Source organism: Schistocerca nitens, chromosome 3, assembly GCF_023898315.1.
Source record: "Schistocerca nitens isolate TAMUIC-IGC-003100 chromosome 3, iqSchNite1.1, whole genome shotgun sequence".
NCBI lineage: Eukaryota > Metazoa > Arthropoda > Insecta > Orthoptera > Acrididae > Schistocerca > Schistocerca nitens.
The window spans coordinates 851,272,836-851,291,122 of record NC_064616.1 but is presented as its reverse complement, the minus strand read 5'-3'; positions in this window follow the sequence as shown (position 1 = coordinate 851,291,122).

Here is an 18,287-nt window from a genome sequence, read left to right as displayed (position 1 = left end):
ACAGTATCTGAAATAAGTGACACTTCAACACGAAAAGTAGTCTACTTCGCATATTTTCATACGCTTATGTCGTATGGTATTATTTTTTGGGGTAATTCTTCTGATTCAAAAAGGGTATTTTTGGCTCAAAAACGGGCTGTTCGAGCTATATGTGGTGTAAGTTCGAGAACCTCTTGTCGACCCCTATTCAAAAATCTGGGAATTCTGACATTGCCCTCACAGTATATATTTTCTTTAATGTCGTTTGTTGTTAGCAATATTAGCCTATTCCCAAGAGTTAGCAGCTTTCACTCAGTTAATACTAGGCAGAAATCAAATCTGCATGTAGAATGCAGTTCCTTGACTCTTGTGCAGAAAGGAGTGCAGTATTCTGCTGCATCCATTTTCAATAAGCTACCACAAGAACTCAAAAATCTTAGCAGTAGTCCAAACTCTTTTAAGTCTAAACTGAAGAGTTTCCTCATGGCTCACTCCTTCTATTCTGTCGAGGAGCTCCTGGAAGAGCTAAAAAATTAAGCAAATTCCAGTGTTACATTGTTGATTGTCTTCATTTAAACTTATGACTTGTCACCTGAATATGTTTTTTTTTTTCTATATTTCATTTTATCTGTTTCTAATATCGTGTTATAATTTCATGTATTGACTCGTTCCATGACCATGGAGATTTCTCCTTAATTTGGTCCCACGGAACAATAAATAAATAAAAAAAAAAAAAAATCATCGGTCAGCGTACCAACGTACCGTGTGATAGTCAAATTATTTCCCCGACGCGACGTAGCAACTCTGTCCTACGAAGAAATTTTGTCTGCATTAGATGGATATTTCAAAGAATCAGTCAATGTAGTTGCGAAAAGGTAGACCATCTTTCGTACAAAATGTACGGCAGGTCAGACTAATCGGGAGTGGGTTGCAACCTTGCAAGGCCTTACTAGGGATTGTGTTTTTGAGTGTCAATGTGGACTCCCTTATTCAGATACTATGGTACGTGATGCAATTGCACAGAACGTTTCTGATGTTCGTATAAGGGAACAGATTTTGAAACTAGTCAATCCCTCCCTTCAACAAGTGATGGACATATTGGATCGGCAGGACACACCTGACTTTGCTCAGGAATCATTTGAAACTTCGCCACCCGTGTGTCAGGTTAACTGGCCCTCCGGGCGAGCTGCACGGAGCAGTAAACAGCCCTCGCGCCCGGCCACCCCGATGCCGCCAGGCTCTCAGCCACGTGTGCCATGCCGGCAAGCAAATGCAGTGCTCAAATCCTGCCAGCGGTGCGCTACGAGACATTTGCGTGAGACTTGCCTGTCACGCCAAGCTGTTTGCTTTTTCTGTAATAAAAAAGGACATTTTCAGAGTGTTTGCCAGAAAAAGCTCAGATCGGAAACTCACAACCATTCCAGGCTCTTTGCTTCGCGCCGGATTCGAACCAAGGATACTCCGGCTCGTGAAACTTCGCCCATGGAAATTCATGTGGTTCATTCCACTCTTCTCAGTGCCACTCTCTCTAACAGTGACTGTGTTCGTCCCACAAATAGTGTGCATCAACGTCGCCGGAAATCCCGTCAAGTCGCAAGTGATTATGTACCAGTGTCAGTTCACGTTGCACGAGACAGTCGCTCTTGTCGTCAGCAGGACGATAAACTTTTTGTAGATTTGGACATTAACGGCAAAGTGATACCATTCCAGCTCGATACCGGAGCTGCAGTTTCACTAATCAATCAAGACACATACAAACAGCTGGGCACACCTCCGTTGCGTGCCGTAAATGTTAAGGTCACTAGTAATTCAGGTCAAGATATCCCTGTGTTAGGACAGTCCAGCCTTCTTGCAACATACAAAGGACAAACAAAACTTGTGTCATTTTACGTCCTTCTTTCTTATTCTGCAGTGAACATCTTTGGTTTCGATTTATTTCAGTTGTTTAACTTGCCTATAGTAAATCAGGTCCTATCAATGAACCAGACTGTACCTTCCGACAGTGTTTCTTGTCTATGTGAAGAATTTGCAGACATTTTTGCACCGGGTCTTGGTTGCGCTAAGAACTATAAAGCACATTTGGAACTGAAAGTAAATGCGCAACCGAAATTTTTCAGAGCGCGCAATGTTCCCCACGCATTGCATGATGAGGTCGCAAAAACATAACACGATTTGGAATCACAAGGTGTAATTGAACGTGTGCTGGCTTCTCTCTGGGCATCACCCTTAGTAATTTTGCCAAAACCTTCGGGAAAATTGAGACTTTGTGTGGACTTCAAGGCAACAGTGAATCCACAACTAGTGATTGCAACTTTTCCTTTACTCCGCCCGGAAGATCTTTTTGACAAACTGTGCCCGGGTAAATATTTTTCGAAGTTGGACCTCGCAGATGCGTACTTGCAAATACCGGTGGACGAAGAATCCCAGCGCGTTTTGGTGGTTAACACGCATCTTGGGTTGTATCAATTCAAACGACTGCCATTCGGGTGTGCATCCGCCCCTGCATTGTTTCATCAATATCTACAAACTGTTTGTGCGTTGGTCCCTACTGCAGCAAATTATCTGGACGATATTGTGATCTCCGGAAAGACGGAAGAAGAACATTTAGCCAATCTCAGAACATTATTTCAGGTCTTGCGACAACATGGTCTTCGCCTGCGGAAGGAAAAATGTGTGTTTTTTGCTCGTAATTTGCCATACCTGGGACATGTACTCAATGCCCAAGGCATACATACCAGTCCCACGCACCTTCGTGCCATACAAGATTTGCCTTCGCCGCAAAATTTGAAGCAGCTACAGAGTGTGCTGGGAAAAATAAATTTCTATAACAGATATGTGCCACATGCCTCTTCCATTTAAGCTCCGCTTCATCGCTTACGCCGTAAAGGTGTTCCGTTCGTCTGGACGACGGAATGCGAACGCGCCTTTCGCCAGTTGAAATCGGCGTTGCTTTCCAATACTTGCCTTACGCCATTCGATCCCCAGAAGCCCCTTTTGTTGATGGTGGATGTATCGGATTTCGGGATCGGTGCTGTGCTTGCGCACAAAGATGGATCGCACGATCGCCCTATTGCCTTTGCGTCCAAATTGCTCTCGTCTGCGCAAAGAAATTATTCACAGATCGAGAAAGAAGCACTGGCTCTCGTATTTGGTGTTACAAAGTTTCATGATTTCTTGTATGGTCGTCACTTTACCATCATCACAGACCACAAACCTTTGACATCGCTTTTTCATCCGACCATGCCTGTACCTCCACGTACAGCGCAGAAATTCATTCGCTGGTCTATTTTCCTCTCGCAGTACCGCTACGATATCTTGTATCGGTCCACTGCTAAGCACGGAAACGCAGATGCGTTGTCCCGCTTGCCTGTTGCTGAGGATAGGGCATTCGATTCCTCCGAACTTGCTTGCATGTTCATTGATGCGGAAACCGATGACGTGGTCGATCCGTTTCCGATTGATTTTCGTCGTGTAGCTACAGCCACAGCTGCCGACCCTGTCCTTGCTACCGTTCTGCGTTTTGTTGCTACGCAATGGCCCTGGTCAACGTCACGGATCGGGGACACGTTGGTTCGCCGATTTTTTGCTCACAAGGAGAGACTTTTTGTTCGACGTGGTATTTTGCTGTTGCGTTCTGGTAATGATCAGTCCAGGGTCGTGGTCCCACGTTCGTTACAATCCTCTGTCTTACAGCTTCTCCACCAAGGACATTGGGGTATAGTGAGAACGAAACAACTTGCTCGTCAGCACTGTACTTGGTTCAGAATCGAAGCCGCGATTACGAATATGTGCTCTTCTTGCATGGTGTGTGCCAAACAACAATTAGCACCACCGCGGAAATTCTTTGCATGGCCAAAAGCCACTTCCCCTTGGCAACGCTTACACATCGATTTTGCTGGTCCATTCTGGAATGCTCGATAGTTGGTTGTGGTAGATTCATTCAGTAATTTTCCTTTTGTTGTCCGGATGTCTTCCACGACGTCATATGCCACCATCCAAGCGTTATCTGCTATCTTTTGCATTGAAGGTCTTCCACAGACTATGGTATCTGACAATGGCCCACAATTCATGTCCGCAGAATTTCAGTCATTCTGCAAGGCCAGTGGTATTCAACATCTGACGTCCGCGCCGTTTTCGCCACAGTCAAACGGTGCCGCTGAACGATTGATAAGGACTTTCAAGTAACAGATGTTGAAGTTCAAAGAGTCGCATTCTCGGGAGAACGCGTTATTGCTCTTTTTGTCCTCGTATCGCTCTCAGCCCCGAGATGGTCGCTCGCCGGCTGAGTTGCTCCACGGTCGCCCTCATCGAACCTTGATGTCTTTGCTACATCCGCCGCATCAGGTTCCTGTGCAGCGACAGACACCTGCTTTTGCCCCAGGCGACGTTGTCTACTACCGCCAATATCGAGGTTCACGGCGTTGGCTCGAAGGGCGCATTCTTCGCTGCCTCGGCCGCGCTATGTATCTGGTTTTGGGGGCCTCTGGTGAGGTGCGCCGGCATCTCAACCAGCTGCGCCTCTGTCGTCGCACGGGATCTGCCACTCGCCGTCTGCTTTCAGCGACGGTGCCGTCCGGTCAGCGCCCTGGGGACCCATCTACTGGCTCGCCTCAGCCCCAGGTGTTACCGGCGTTGCCTTCCATTTTGCCCCATGGCGACGCGCCGCCGCCGCCGCCGCCGCCGCCGCCTATTCTCCCACCGGCGACGCCCGCAGTGGACGCTTCGCTGCAGCCGCCGGGCGCCTCCCTGGGTCACGCGCCGCCGATCGCTTCCCGTGACCAGTTGTCCTCCGACATGGAACTCTTGCCCGCTCCGGACCATGTGTCGTCTTCGCCCGTCGGGTGCCCCGGCCCGATGGAGGTCGACCCTTCGGCCCCTCCTGTCTCTCTACGGGCGCATACACAGCATGTTGGCGTGCACCCTGGAGCAGGTTTTCAGGCGTTTCCTAGCTCCCCGCGGTCCGAATGGCAGGGTGCGGGTGGCACAGCCTCGCCTGTTGTTGTGATCCCCACCTCGCCGCATACGTTAACATGGGGTCCTCCCGACGGCGGGCGGAAGCCTTATACCACAACCGTACGCCGATTTGCGGGGGAGGAATGTGGTGTCACCGCCAGACACCACACTTGCTAGGTGGTAGCCTTTAAATCGGCCGCAGTCCGGTAGTATACGTCGGACCCGCGTGTTGCCACTATCAGTGATTGCAGACCGAGCGCCGCCACACGGCAGGTCTAGAGAGACTTCCTAGCATTCGCCCCAGTTGTACAGCCGACTTTGCTAGCGATGGTTCACTGCCTACTTACGTTCTCATTTGCCGAGACGATAGTTTAGCATAGCCTTCAGCTACGTCATTTGCTGCGACCTAGCAAGGCGCCATTATCAGTTACTATAGATATTGTGAATCATGTACCGTCAAGACCGACGTTCATCAGTAATGGATTAAAGTTAAGTATTCCACCAGCTACGTTCGTTTTTCTAAATTCTAATTTCCTTGTCCTGTTCTAGACCTCACGCCAGCCTGCGTGAGCTAAAACGTGTGCATTTCGGCCTCCTCTAGTAACACGGTGTTGGCTCTCCTGCCAACCACAACAAGGGCAGCTTTTTATTCAAACATAGAATATTCCAGATTTATGGTATTTTCACGAACATTGACTATTCCAGAACATACAAACGTTACAAACATATATTTCAAGATGCTTCCAGAAAAGATAAACACTAAGTAACAAATAATTGTTGGTGGTTGGCTTTGAATTGGCAGCCCACAACACGCCAGTCAGCGACACTGGAAGATGTCATTCAGCACCCTGAAACTGGATCTTGTCAGTGATCGTCTGTAAGGTACTGCTCCTCTTCACTATGACACGCATCGAAGGTATTCGTTCTGTCAAAGCTTCTCAATCGTCGAGTGAATCTTTAGTTTCCTTGAACATTCCATTGTTGATCTGCACGTGTAAACTATAGAAAGGTTTCATACGGACGGCATGGTCGCCGGCTCTGCACTTTTGTCTTCTTAATGAAGTCCCCTAATCATCAACTTCATATGTGACGTCCGCCAGGCAACTAAGGATACGACACAGCCCAAAGTAGCATTTTAATAACTTTTCTGATAGTTCCACTTTCTGTACAGGCGTAAAAATCCATACAAAGTCTCCTGAGCTGTATCCCACTGACCAGTGTTTGGCGTTATAGCGTTTTGGGTTTTCTCTAGGGTGTCCAGGGTTCTTATGCGAGCCAGCTACCTTGCTTCTTCAGTCCCAATGATGAGGTGTTTCATGTAGACATATCCTGAGTATCGACCAGCTGAAATGTGAACAGTGTATGCATTGTCATTTCGGCCTCGTGACCATGGAGTGAAAAGAATCATGTGAAACATGTAGTGTCTTGCTTCGCTGTGTTATATGCGAATGTCATGACAGGCAATATTCTATCCGTCTCTATGTTACACATCAGTGTACGTCAAGAAAATCTCAAACAACGTCTGATAAAAGTGCTCTGTGACACTACTCGTCTGTGGATGGTAGGCAGTTATCATCCTGTGGATTATGTCGCAACGTGAAATTACTTCTAATACAAGTCTCGACTGGAGAACTTTTCCACGATCGGAGAAGATCATATGGAGAGGTCTGTGCTTCAAAGTGATATCTCCTACAACGGAGATCGCAATTTATGGAGCTTCAGCAGTTGGCATGCGATGTCGCACCCAGTTTTATATCAATGATTGTTTTGCTCCTAAATGTGACCATGAGTGACGGTCGGATTCGTTCATAAATTTGGGCAGACAACTGCGTGTAGTACAGTATTCAGCTTACAACCAATGTTAATCGCTGTACTAAAATCAGAGCAATAATATTGCCACAAGAAAATAATTGTTGCAAAAGGAACCGTATGATTACTGTTGTAAAGTCGATATCATAAAGATGTATGCACAACTATTTGTAACCAACTTTGAGATGACGACATTTAACAGTTTGCTGACTAATGTGGATGGACAACAGACATAAAATTACCCAGCGAAGATTTCAGCACTAACATAAGCACCAATACATGTGTTCGATGATAAAATACTTGGATCATTCAAATGTACGACGCAATGTTAGCGCAATATAAAAACCTGCTAAGCATTTAAGATGCTTAGCTACTGTGGTGGTGAATTTTGACTACGCTAGGTGCTCACTGTCTCCTCGTTCCTGCTGTATGTGATCATTCTCTGATGCCTGGCGAACACTTGTGATAAAGTTACGGGAAAGATTTATTTGCACAGCGTGGAACTATCTGTTGGTATGTAATGATACTTGTATCGTTACAGGCACAGCTATAGCGACAGCATAGCTGGTGATGTATTCAGTGCAGCCTACTGTCCATCGATTCACATTTGTCGACTTTTGGAGCGTCCCCAACAGGTTGATTATGTTCTGGCGTAACCACAAGACATGAAACGAAGACTAAGAACGGCAAACCAGAGAAGGCGGTGAGGAGACGTCAGCCAATAGCCCGCTGACAAGGACCGAGCCGCGCCAGGAGCGCCCCCTGCAAGAAGTGAATATAAGCGCCAGTCCTGCCAGTTTCGACCGCTCAGATCGGCTCCGTATACAGACGTTAGTGGACAGCACTCATACACTCCTGGAAATGGAAAACAGAACACATTGACACCGGTGTGTCAGACCCACCATACTTGCTCCGGACACTGCGAGAGGGCTGTACAAGCAATGATCACACGCACGGCACAGCGGACACACCAGGAACCGCGGTGTTGGCCGTCGAATGGCGCTAGCTGCGCAGCATTTGTGCACCGCCGCCGTCAGTGTCAGCCAGTTTGCCGTGGCATACGGAGCTCCATCGCAGTCTTTAACACTGGTAGCATGCCGCGACAGCGTGGACGTGAACCGTATGTGCAGTTGACGGACTTTGAGCGAGGGCGTATAGTGGGCATGCGGGAGGCCGGGTGGACGTACCGCCGAATTGCTCAACACGTGGGGCGTGAGGTCTCCACAGTACATCGATGTTGTCGACAGTGGTCGGCGGAAGGTGCACGTGCCCGTCGAACTGGGACCGGACCGCAGCGACGCACGGATGCACGCCAAGACCGTAGGATCCTACGCAGTGCCGTAGGGGACCGCACCGCCACTTCCCAGCAAATTAGGGACACTGTTGCTCCTGGGGTATCGGCGAGGACCATTCGCAACCGTCTTCATGAAGCTGGGCTACGGTCCCGCACACCGTTAGGCCGTCTTCCGCTCACGCCCCAACATCGTGCAGCCCGCCTCCAGTGGTGTCGCGACAGGCGTGAATGGAGGGACGAATGGAGACGTGTCGTCTTCAGCGATGAGAGTCGCTTCTGCCTTGGTGCCAATGATGGTCGTATGCGTGTTTGGCGCCGTGCAGGTGAGCGCCACAATCAGGACTGCATACGACCGAGGCACACAGGGCCAACACCCGGCATCATGGTGTGGGGAGCGATCTCCTAACCTGGCCGTACACCACTGGTGATCGTCGAGGGGACACTGAATAGTGCACGGTACATCCAAACCGTCATCGAACCCATCGTTCTACCATTCCTAGACCGGCAAGGGAACTTGCTGTTCCAACAGGACAATGCACGTCCGCATGTATCCCGTGCCACCCAACGTGCTCTAGAAGGTGTAAGTCAACTACCCTGGCCAGCAAGATCTCCGGATCTGTCCCCCATTGAGCATGTTTGGGACTGGATGAAGCGTCGTCTCACGCGGTCTGCACGTCCAGCACGAACGCTGGTCCAACTGAGGCGCCAGGTGGAAATGGCATGGCAAGCCGTTCCACAGGACTACATCCAGCATCTCTACGATCGTCTCCATGGGAGAATAGCAGCCTGCATTGCTGCGAAAGGTGGATATACACTGTACTAGTGCCGACATTGTGCATGCTCTGTTGCCTGTGTCTATGTGCCTGTGGTTCTGTCAGTGTGATCATGTGATGTATCTGACCCCAGGAATGTGTCAATAAAGTTTCCCCTTCCTGGGACAATGAATTCACGGTGTTCTTATTTCAATTTCCAGGAGTGTAGATCAGTTATCCACAACTGTGTGTTAATCTTCCATGGACCTTGCCTATAGCGAAGGTCATTTACTGTTTCCATGTCGCCTCTCGCTAGCGACATTTGCTGTAGTTAAAGTTAAGTATTGTCAATTCTGCTTTATAGACATAAAACTACTAATGTTATTTGTTTGAACTGCTGCATGGCATTCCGAGAATGCAGCATCCTTTAGGTACCCTATAAGCGACGAGTGGGCAAGATCCAACAGATTACAAGTTGGTGGATTGGCGCTGCTGCAGGTGGGATTAGTACTAGATGTCCGACAGAGGTAATTGCGGCACATCCTTCCGTCGTTGGCATTCCTTACAGTGGTTCACGCAGTGTCTAACAGATCGGTAGAAATCTGGCCAGTGACATCTGCGTCTGGTTCTATCTAGAGCCGGCCGGTGTGGCCGTGCGGTTCTATGCGCTTCAGTCTGGAACCGCGTGACCGCTAAGGTCGCAGGTTCGAATCCTGTCTCGGGCATGGATGTGTGTGATGTCCTTAGGTTAGTTCGGTTCAAGTAGTTCTAAGTTCTAGGGGACTGATGACCACAGATGTTAAGTCCCATAGTGCTCAGAGCCATTTCTATCTAGAGTTTTCACAAACACCGTGTGAGATGCTGAAGCATCCCTGAAATACTTCAAGAAGCTGGCTGTAAATGAACTGGGATGATGAGCAACAATTTTCACCCCATTGGACCATAGTTCCTCTTACACAATGCTCACTTTATTAATTGGTATTAATTGGAATTCGCCTGTGGTTGGTTAGTTCTTCAAGGCTTCTGTGAGTTTCAGCAGAGAGGGATCTTCATTCTGTTCACCACCAATGTCATTTAATGCGTTGAGGCCTGTGATTTCATCCATGGTGTTGTGTTGCGCCAAAAGATTCCTTGAAAGACATTCGACGTCCTTGTGCTTGAGTCCATATTTGTGTATGACTGCAACGTTGTACAACTGAAGTCTCAGTGCCCACCTCGCCAGTTGATCTGATGAACCGTTCAGGCTAGACAGACAGTTTAGAAAATGTAGGTTAGTCACAACAGTGAATGGTTTGCCAAATAAATACGTCTGCAACTTGTTGAAGGCCCAAATAATTTCAAGGCACTCATTGGTTATAAGAATAATACATCTCGGACTTTGAGATACTTTGAAATCATAAGGTAGCACTTTTTCAGCACCTTCCTGAATTTGTACTAAAGCTGTAGCTGTCCCATAACTGTTAGCTTTGGTGTAAAGTTCTCGTCATACAATGTGAGGAACAGAGAAAAATCTGGCGCTTCCTTAAGGACAAGAAAAGGTCTTTCTTGCACCTCCTTCCAGGAATATTTGGTGTCATCCGACAGTACTTTTTGCAATGGGTGTGCATTGGTACAGAAGTCCTTTACGAATCGCCAGTAGTTCGAGCACATTCGGAGAGAAGTTCTTACACTTCCAATGTACCAAGGAGTTGGAAATCTGTGACTGTCCTGTCTTTCTCTGGATCAGACTGGACTCCATCGCCATTCACTAGGTGCCCCAAGATTTTTTTTTTTTTTTGTATGTTAAAGCAAATGTTAGTCACAACAATGAATGGTTTGCCAAATAAATGCGTCTGTTCATTCGTTCGAAGATGGATGGAGCATTATACAGTGAAGATGGCAAAATTTTGAACTCACAGAGACTGTTAGGAGTTTTCCCTCCCAGCCTCATCAACCTCTATTTTGCAGTCTACTGTCTGCATATCCATAGTTGAGAGATACTTTGCTTTTTTCAAGCAGTATAGAGTGTCATCAGTGTGCAGCGATGGATGGACATCTTTCTTCGTGATTCTGTTCAGTCGTCGGTACTCGATGCAGACAAACCATGTGCAGCCTTCTTTTTTGCAAGGACTACAGGAGAGGACCAAGGACTCTCTGAAGGTTCAATGATGTCGTCTTGCAGCGCCTTCTCCACTTCCTCTTGGTTTTCCGTCACTCAGCTAGCGACACTCTGCATGAGTGTTGGCTAGTTGTTGGATGATTCTCAGTATTGCTATGGGCTGCTTGGTCTCTTTTCTCCAGTGCAGATTTGAAAGAATCCAAAATGTGAAACAGAATGGCTATCACTCGCCAACATCATTCCTAAGACAAGACAGATCCTATTGGCGGTTCAATACCTAGTTTCTTCCTCGTCTGTATTGTCTGTAGTGGTAGTAGAGTGATTTGCCGCTGAGGACATTAATCTGCCCGTACTTGACTGGTTCTGCTGTCCTTACACACATACCTTTAGGGATGACTTGTGGCTACTCGTGACAATTGGAGACCCAAAGTTCTCCTTGACAACCCAAGGTAATCGTACTCATGATTGTCAATGGCATGTAGATTTCTTTTTTGAGCCTGAGTAGATTTTTACAATTGACAAAAGCTACACAGTTGAATTAAGCATCTGGACTGACGACTGAAACTCGTTTCATTGATGGTGGTATAACAACTTCAATGGAAAACAATCGGCGAGAAAAATGTTTCTGATGTGTGCTTGTTGGAATAGCTTCACCAGTTTGGAGCTCTGATCTTCCACAATTTATAGCTGCTTGTGATGTTTGCAGGAAGTATCATTCGAAAATAAAGTTATGACATTATGTTAAAATGACAACTTCAAATGGCTATGTTCTGTCAATGATTGTTACTCTTGCAACTCGTGTTCCTGTCAGCTCAACATAACTAGGTAAGCAGTGTCGGTTCTGGCACCAAATACATTGTTGCCAGATTTCCCCCCTCTTCCTCTACCTATGACTTCATCAATGGTGTCATACATTATTGCCAGATTTCTCCAATAAGCGAACTGCTCTACATATAAAATGGCGGGAAATTCAAAGAGTGGATAATTTAAAATAGCCCAATTGTGCTAACGGTTTCTCCACCCACTGCTATGAGATCACTGTGCAAGTAGGACTGTTGTTCAAAGTATAAATTGATGTCAGATTCTAAAATCCACAATGTGGACTCGCATTTGGGAGGACAACAGTTGAAACTCATGTCCAGGCATCCTGATTTAGGTTTTCTGTGATTTCCCTAAATCGCTTCAGGCAAATTCTGGGATGGTTCCTTTGAAAGGGCACAGCCAAATTCCTTCCTTAATCCGATAGGACTGATGACCTCGCTGTTTCGTCCCCTCCCCATATCAACCAATCAACTACAATGGTGAATTCTCATGCTGGTGTGACATCCAGAAATTCAAAATGGCGATCCAAGATGGTTGCCTTTGCATCCTGCCACGGGCTCTGTGATATCAGAATCCAAGCTAGCGATGTAAGATGGCTGACCAGGGATACTGGCACTGTCTGCATTGTCAGATTTCCAGGGTTTTTCCCAGCCTTCATGTCAGTCTAAGCCTGCATGCTATGTTATTAACACACTGGAAAAAGGGTGTTTCCCCCCCCCCCCCCGCAGATCCAAGGATGTTTGATAGACAAAGGATGCCGGTCTAAGCCTGTCAGCTACGTAAACAAGTTTTCACCCAACAGGTAGCAACCAGACTGAACTTTCCTGCATAGCTAGTTTCATTTCAATTCAAATGCTACTCAATATCAATTCGAATTCAAATCGTTTCCCCTCTGCGGGTCCAATGGTTAGAATAGGCCTGGGGTATTCCTGCCTGTCATAAGAGGTGACAAAAAGGAGTCTCACCCGTTTTGGCCCTATGAGTTCAGGTACCATTTTCTGATTTGACCTGCCACTTTCCAAATGCAACAGAAGTGTGGGCTACACGGGGAAGGACGCCTTACGTGGTGCATGAGTTACCCATGAGGGACCCAAAGACAATAGGGTTGCCACCAGTGCCTTCATCTTGGCCTTTGAGGGTGATTCATTACCTGAAAAGGTCAAGGTGATGGTTTACCGATGTGACGTCAAACCCTATGGCCCTCCGCCAATGCAGTGCTTTAAGTGCTGGAAATTCTGGCACATGTCCTCCCAGTACCCTTCCAGCGCCACATTTAGAGACTGCGTACGTTTGCTGCATCCGAATACTCCATGTGTGTCTCCTCCCACCTGTGTGTACTGTGGCCAGCATCACTCCTCCTGCTTGCTGGAGTGCCCGGCACTCCAAAAGGAGCGCAAAATTATGGAGTAAAAGACCCTGGACAGGCTATCTTACCATGCAGCCAAACTCGAATATGAACGACTAAACTCTGTACCCATGCTGTCTTCATATGCTGTCGCTGCGACGGCGTCCCATCAATGACGCCGTTATGCCCATCCTCTAAGATTACTGCAGTGGGCCCTCAGGGCCTCCCATCTTCCTCCCACGTCCAGTTGACTGGGGCACAACTTCTTCTGTTGCTCCCAGAGCTTCTACTTTAGGAGCATCGCCCCCAAAATGCCGTGGACATTGGTCCCCTCCCCCCTGCTGGAGAAGCAATGACCTCCTCCAGCTCCTTTTGTACAGAAGGGGTCCCTTGGGACTCTGTCTTCCACTGTCCCTCCCAGTGGTCCAGTGACACCAGCCAGTGGTTGAAACAGCCACTGTTTGCTGGTCGAAGGGTTTCGACGTCTTCCTCTGTCCCTGAAACTACTTCCAAGAAGCCCACCCAGCAATCCCCTAAGGAGCGGCGAGAGGGCAAAACTTCAAAGAAGTAGTCCGCTAAGAAATGGGAGCCTCCAGTGGCCCCTACACCATCGCTCCCCCATGGCTCTGCATGAGAGGCCAAGGTGGAGATTCTTGCATCCCCTGAGGACATAGATCTCGCCGACGCCTCGAATGCAGTGGCACTGGGCGCCAACTCTTAGCCAGTGGCGACAGGTGATGCTGAAGCCTAATTTGCCTCCTTGGTCAATCCATGCCACCTCAGACGACAGAAAGCGTCATTCTCCAGTGGAACTGCGGCAGTTTTTTCTCCCGCCTGGTTGAGTTATGTCAACTCTTAAGCAGTATACCTGCTTTGGTATTGTCCTTCAAGAGACCGGGTTTCCTGCAATGCGGACCCCCGCCCTTCGTGGCTACGTGGGGTACTACAAAATCCGTCCTGCCTGTGACACTGTCAGGTGGAGAATATATTTTCGTCCTTACATCTGTCTGTAGTGAACCTGTGCCCCTTCAAACACCTTTAAAGCTGTGGCTGTCAGCAGAGGACAATGCAGGAAATTACCATCTGTAACATCTACCTCCCTCCAGATGGTGATGCACCACCCCATGTTTTGGCTGCACTCATTTCACAATCCCCCCACCTTTTCTGCTTCTGGGTGATTTTAACACCCATAACCCTTTGTGGGGTGGAGCCAATGTTAATGGCCATGGCAAAGATGTTGAGGACCTACTAACTCACCTCGACCTTTGCCTCCTAAATACAGGTACCCCAACACATTTCAGTGTGGCACATGGCACATATTCGGTCACATTAGAGATTCTAGGTGGGCCCTCCAACATCATAAGCGCCACCCCTCCTTGGAGAACCTTACCGCCTTCAAACGGCCCTGAGTGCAGATTCGTCTCCTCATCAAACGAAGGAAGTAGGAGTGTTGGGAACGCTATGTCTCCACGGTTTGAACAGGAAACTTCCCCTCTCAGGTTTGGATCAAGCTCCTCAGACTTTATGGCCATTGGAACCCAGCAGGTGTACCTGGAATTTCCAAAAATGGAGCTGTATCTTCCGATCCAGACGTAACTGCAGAGCATCTTGCTCAGCATTATGCTTGCATCTCTGCGTCAGAGAATTACCACCCCACCTTTCGTCTCCTCAAACAGAGAGTGGAGCGATAATGCCTCTTTTTTGCTCCATGCCACCTTGAGCCTTATAATGCTCCCTTCAGTGAGTGGGAATTTCTCAGTGCCCTTGCAGACTGTCCTGACACATCGCCTGGCCCAGATCGCATCCATTCGCAAATGCTGAAACATCTGTCAGTGGATTCCCACCACCACCTTCTTGCTGTCTTCAACCGCATTTGGAGTGACGGCGAATTCCCATTGCAATGGCGGGAAAGTGTCATCCTTCCAGCCCTAAAGCCCAGGAAGAACCCACTAGATGTTGACAGCTATCGTCCCATCAGCCTCAACAACGTTCTGTGCAAGCTGCTTAAACGTATGGTGAGCCAGCTGTTGTGTTGGCTTCTTGAGTCTCAGGAAGTTCTGGCTCTGTCCCAGGGCTGTTTTCGCCAAGGACGCTCCACCATCGACAACTTGGTGTACCTGGAGTTTGCCATTCGATCAGCATTTTCCCAGCGACAACACCTTATTGCCGTCTTTTTCGATCTCAAGAAGGCCTAGGATACCACTTGGTGACATCACATCCTCGCTACTCTGCAGGAGTGGGGTCTACAGGGACGACTCTCGATTTTTATACAGAACTCTTTTTGTCACACCGCACTTTCGGAGTTCACGTCGAGCTTCCCATAGTGCACCCCATATACAAGAGAATGGGGTCACACAGGGCTCTGTCCTGAGTGTCCCACTCTTTTTAATTGTTGTCAATGGTCTCGAATTAGCAGTAGAATCGTCAGTCTCTCCCCTCCTACACGCTGACGATTTTTGTATTTCGTTCTGCTCCTCTTCTACTGTTGCAGCTGAACGCCGGCTGCAGGGAGCTATACGGAAGGTGCAGTTGTGGGCCCTCACTCACGCCTTTCAGTTTTCGGCCGTCAAAACTTGCGTGATGCACTTCAGTCGTCGTCGCACCACACACCCCTATCCAGAACTTTACCTCAATGACCAACTACTAGATGTAGTGGAGACTTACCGCTTTCTGGGATTGGTCTTCGACACCTGCTTAAGTTGGCTTCCCCATCTTCGTCAGCTTAAGGAGAAGTGCTGGCGGCACCTTAATCTTATTCGATGCCTGAGCCAGACTGACTGGGGAGCTGCGGCTCTAGCAAGCCCTCATACTGTACCGTGTTGATTATGGGAGCATGGTGTATGGTTCCGCAGCCCCCTCTGCACTGAATCTACTAAACCCTATCCATCACTGTGGAGTTCACCTCGCGATGGGAGCCTTCCGATCTAGCCCTGTGAACAGCCTCCTGGTGGAAGCAGGCGTTCCTCCATTGCGGCTCCAGCGACAACTATTGCTCGCAAATTATACCTCCCACGTACATAGTTCGCCTCGCCGTCCAAATTACCATGTTCTTTTCCCCAACACAGCAGTCCATCTCCCACAACGGTGGCCCAGAATTGCGAATCCCTTCCGTGTCCAGTTACTTCTTCATGAACTCGACACTTTCACCTTACCATCTTTCCTGCAGGCCCACTTCCATGCACCTCCATGGTCCATACCTCTGCCACTGTTTCAGCTCGCCCTATTGCAAGGCCCCACAGGTTCAGTTCCACCTGACGCCCACCTTTGGCGTTTTATCTCTCTTCTTAGCGAGTCTGAAGGCTCAGAAATAATCTACACTGCAGAGTTGGTTGCCCTCTATCGCACTCTTGATCATATCCGCTCCTGCTATGGTGAGTCCTTTGTCATTTTTAGTGACTCCTGGAGCAGCTTATATGCTCTCGACCAGTGCTTCCCTAGGCATCCTTTTGGTACTGTTAATCCAGGAGTCTCTTTATGCCCTCTGCACCAGTGGATGATCAGTGACCTTCATTTGGACTCCAGGCCATGTTGGGATACTGGGCAATAAATTTGCTGACCACCAGAAAAACCATCTCTGGAGAGTGGCTTACCAGAGACCAATCTGCGAACGGTCTTCCGCCGCAAAGTTTTCGTGACATGGGATACTGAATGGCACACCCTGCATACCCCAAATAAACTCCATGCTATCAAGGAGACGACAAACGTGTGGCTGTCATCCGTGCAAGCCACTCGCATGGAATCTGTTGTCCTTTGCCTTTTTCCGCATTGGTCATATGTGGCTAACACATGGTTATTTCCTCCGTCGCAAGGACCCACCTCAGTGTTGCTGTGGTTCCCTTCTGACTGTCGTCCACATCTTGCTGGACTGCCAAATTTTAGGTGCACTGCGGCGGACTTTTAACCTTCCCAGCACCCTACCTTCAGTGTTGGGCGACAATGCCTCAACAGCAGATAGAGTTTTACGTTTTCTTCGTGAGGTTTTTTTATCGGCATTTGACCTTTTCTCTGGGGCGTCCAGCCTCCATTCATTTTAACTCTTGTCACCCTTTCTTTGTATTTGTTTGTCTTTGTCTTCGTCTTCGTCTTTTCCCTAAATGTGTTCATCTCATCTCGCCTCGCCTTGTCTTGTCTTCATGGAGTGGACTTTTTAATGTGTTGCAGAGTGACTGGCTCATCCTATTTTATTCATGTGATCAGCCAGCCCAGACCTTCTGCTGTATGGATTTAATCCCTTCTTCCACTTTTGCTTGTGATGTACATTTTCACCGTTATTTATTCGTTCCATTCGTTTTATTTTTAGGTGTGGTTCCGCATTCCTTTTCTCCCTCTTACTTTCCAAAACGTTCTTTTGGTGGTGTTTTATGTTGAACCTTGTTTCCGTCAGGAAAAGGGACGGATGTCCCTGTAGTTTGGTGCCTTTATACCCAAAACCGACCATCAAATCAATTCAGTTCAAGTTAAATTATATTAAATTAAATTGAAATCAAAATTGGAGTCCACTTTCCCTAAGTTAAAACTGTTGATAGCCTAGGTGTCCAAAGTTTAAACAATTGCTGTCTGACATCACCCTTAAATTTGCATCTGTCCACTTATGCTCTGCTGGAAAAGAATGGGGATGTTTATATCTTTAACACCACATCAGGGAAGAGCCTTCTGCGCCACGAGCTTCTGCGATTCCGAAGTTCACCATCAGTCATGTGTCGACTCGCAGGACTGTGCTGGTCTGGAGAGCGGCCTGGAAGCTGCTACAAATCCCATTTGTGCCACTGTCAGAGAGCTGGAAGGCTGTCATCAACATGAGTCCTGCACAACACGCGCCAAGTAATCAGGAATCATGTTACCATTGATTGGTGACAGTTAAGCACCGTGAGATACATATTACTGATTCAATAACCTGACGTGAAGTAGAGGATAGAAGTTCGTACTCTCACCACTAATCTGTTGTTACGATGACACTAACCCTTCTAACATCACAATCCATGTGATCAAAGTTAAATGGAAGGAAACATGAGAAATGCAAAAACCACACTTATGCTTTAACGTATTACAAAAATAGTGGTGAATTCAACATTTATTTATGTTGAAAGTGGTCTATAATCTGCACATATTTTCTACAGGAAAATTACAAAATCATAAGATGCACATTCGCCCTTCTGAGGTCTCCCACAACTGGGAATCCCTTCACCGTCCGTGTCCGATCACTTCTTCATGAACTCGACACTTTCCCTTTACTAC